Source organism: Crocuta crocuta, unplaced genomic scaffold (genome assembly GCF_008692635.1).
Source record: "Crocuta crocuta isolate KB4526 unplaced genomic scaffold, BGI_CrCroc_1.0 scaffold334, whole genome shotgun sequence".
Lineage (NCBI taxonomy): Eukaryota > Metazoa > Chordata > Mammalia > Carnivora > Hyaenidae > Crocuta > Crocuta crocuta.
In genome coordinates this window covers 6,498,472-6,501,733 of record NW_027533260.1, presented here as the reverse complement: position 1 = coordinate 6,501,733, position 3,262 = coordinate 6,498,472, and the positions used below count along the sequence as shown (strand labels likewise).

Below are 3,262 nucleotides of genomic sequence, written 5' to 3'. Positions count from 1 at the left end.
CCCGGTTCCTTCTGGGGGTGATGAATGTGCTGTAAAATGGACTGCGCATATGGCGGCACCGCTCTGTGAATATGCTAAAAACCGCTGAGTTGTTCACTTTAAATGGGGCGCCTGGGTGGCTCAGTTAGTTAAGTGGCTGACTCTTGACTTTGGCTCAGGTCACAATCTCGCCGTTCGTGGGTTCGAGCCCGGTGTCGGGCTCTCCACAGACAGCATGGAGCCTGCTAGGGATTCTCTTTCTCTCTCTGCCCCTCCCCTGCTCACTCACCCTCTCTCTCTCTCTCTCTCTCTCTCTCTCGTTCTCTCAAATAAATAAATAAACTGGTAACCCAGGCTGTGCCCAGGAGGTGGACTGATGGATGGAAACGGGGTGGGAGAGTGATCTCGCTGAATATCCTGCCATACCCTTCAAACTTTGAGCGAGGGGAATGTTGGCTTTCAAAAAAAACAAAAAAACAAAAACCCATAATAACCCAATGTACCCTGTGCTCCTGGACCAGAAAAAACTTTGGTTTTATTTTGTTTGGTTTTTGCTGGGGGGAAAAAAAAACAGCAGGAACAGCTGACAAAATACGAATAATATCTGGGTATTTTAATAGTATTATCTCAGTTAGTTTCCTGAATTTGATCACTGCACTGTGGTTATGCAAGACAGTGGCCTTGACCTTAGGTAATAAATGTAGGAAGGGTTTAGGGGTAAAGGCGAATCATGCTGCAGAAGGAAAATTAAGTGTGTGTGTGTGTGTGTGTGTGTGTGTGTGTACAGAGAACGTCAAGTGTTAATTACAGAACCCGAATGCCAGAGATACAGGTATTCTTCCCATTGTTTCTGTAGTTTTTCTGCAAGTCTTAAATTACCTCAGACTAAAAAGTTACTAAAAAAAATGAAAATAAACTTATTTGACAGGAAGAAAGCAAGCAAGCACGCTGAAATCATTTTAAAAAGAAAAAGACAGGGGCGCCTTGGGTGGTTCAGTCTGTTAAATATCTGACTCTTTTTCGCCTCAGGCTGTGGTTTTGCGGTTCCCGAGATGGAGCCAGATGGAGCCCCATGTCGGACTCTGCTGTGCTTATGGTGCGAGCCTGCTTGGAATTCTCTCTCTCATTCTCTCTCTGCCTCTCCCCTGCTCATGCTGCTGCTGCTGCTCTCTCAAAATAAATAAACAAACTTAAAAAAAAAAAAGAAAAAAACAGCAACTCTACATAGATAATAAGGAATAATAAAATAGGGGCGCCTGGGTGGCTCAGTTAAGCTTCCCACTTCAGCTCAGGTCATGATCTCGCGGTTCGTGGGTTTGAGCCCCGGGTCGGGCTCTGTGCTGACAGCTTGGAGCCTGGAGCCTGCTTCAGATTCTGTGTCTCCCTCTCTCTCTGCCCCTCCCTCATTTGCACTCTCTCTCTCACAAATAAACATTTAAAACAAAAGAAAACAACTGTGAAGTGAATGCCACTGACCACATTTCAAAGAAAATAGCTCCAACATGGGGTGCTGGGTGGCTCAGTCAGTTAAGTGTCACACTTCAGATCAGGTCATGATCTCATGTTTCGTGGGTTCAAGCCCGCGTCAGGCTCTGTTGCTGACATCTCGGAGCCTGGAGCCTGCTTCGGATTCTGTGTCTCCCTGTCACTCTGTCCCTACCCTGCTCGCACTCTGTGTGTTTCTCTCTTTCTCTCAAAAATAAACAAATATAAAAAAAAAAAAATAGGAGTGCCCGGCAGGCTCAGCCAGTGGAGCACGTGACTCTTGATCTCGAGGTTGTGAGTTCCAGCCCCATGTTGGGTATAGTGATTACTTAAAAATAAGATCTTTTTAAGTTTATTTATTTTGAGAGAGGGAGGGCATGCACATGTGCACAAGTGACGTAGGGGCAGAGAGAGAGAGAGAGAGAGAGGGAGAGAGAGTCCCAAGCAGCTCCCACAAACTGCAAGTTCATGACCTGAGCCAAGACTAAATAGGAGGACCCTAAGCCACGCAGGTGCCCCCAAAATAAAGCCTTTTTTTAAACAATGATGTGTGGGTTTTTTAATGTTTACTTCTTTATTTTTGAGAGATGAAGAGAGCCCGGGCAGGGAGAGAGAGAGAATATCCCAAGCAGGCTCTGCACTGTCAGTGAGATCATGACTTGAGCCAAAATCAAGTCAGACGCTTGACCCACTGAGTCATCCAGGTGCCCCCCAAATAAAACATTTTTTTAATGTAATGATAAAAATAATACACTGCATAATTTGAGCACCAGCAATGATATTTACTACTATAGGTCACAACACATCAAGATATTTAATACTATACAAGAGTTAATACTAGTAAAGAAAGGCAATTCTCTCTCTACAGAAGTATTGCAATGAACTGATGAAGAAGAGTAACAGACTGGAAATTTACCACTTTAGACCTTTCATAAAGGGTCTAGTAGATCGAGGCACCAATGCCAGAGAAAGAGAGACAGGTACACCACGCCCAGCAACACTTGCAAAATGCTGACCCTGCATCTGCTTGGGGCCCCACAGTCAACTTCAAAGGAAATACAAAGAGCCAGAGAGATGACATTAACCCCCACGAGGCAATCACCAGCCCTTCCCTGGTAAACTCTAGAAAACAACCATCTGATTTCTTCCCCCAAATAAATTGCAAAGGGGACAAAGAAAAGAAACAGAGAGGAAATCTATAAAGACTTTAAAACATATAGCCACTAAAAAAAAAAAATGAAGAAGAAAGAAGAAGGAAGACTGAACTATAGTGATTAGGGACAAACACTTAACTGATGGAACTTTAAAAAAAAGAGAGATACTACAGATACTGTAAAGGTCAGGCTGGTGGGCATTCCCCAGGAGGCGGAGGAGGTCATCATTCAGGGGCATGAGGCGGGTTTCCGGAGGAGCGGCTGTTAGTTCTACCTCCTGACACAGCTGGCAGTTCCAGAATGTTCTCATGTAATCATTAAGCTGTGCAAGTGCTTCATGTGATTTTCTATACTCATGTTATCTTTCATTTTTTTTAATATTTACTTTATTTTTGAGAGACAGAGACAGAGCATGAGCGGGGGAGGGACAGAGAGAGGGAGACACAGAATCCGAAGCAGGCTCCAGGCTCCGAGCTGTCAGCACAGAGCCCGAAGCAGGGCTTGAACCCAAGAACTGGGTGATGATGACCTGAGCTGAAGTCGGAGGCTTAACCGACTGAGCCACCCAGGTCCCACACTCATGGAATTTTTAAAAAAAAAAAAAAAAAAAAAAAAAAGTTCCAGGGTGCCTGTGTGGCTCAGCC

The 3,262-nt window shown here is 44.6% G+C and overlaps 1 protein-coding gene across 1 annotated transcript in view; it reads right to left on the bottom strand.

Annotated features, from left to right (window-relative positions):
* PHLDB3 (pleckstrin homology like domain family B member 3) overlaps positions 1-3,262 on the bottom strand; it is a 24,133-nt gene that overhangs the window by 9,411 nt on the left and 11,460 nt on the right. The gene's annotated exons all lie outside the window — the stretch shown is intronic.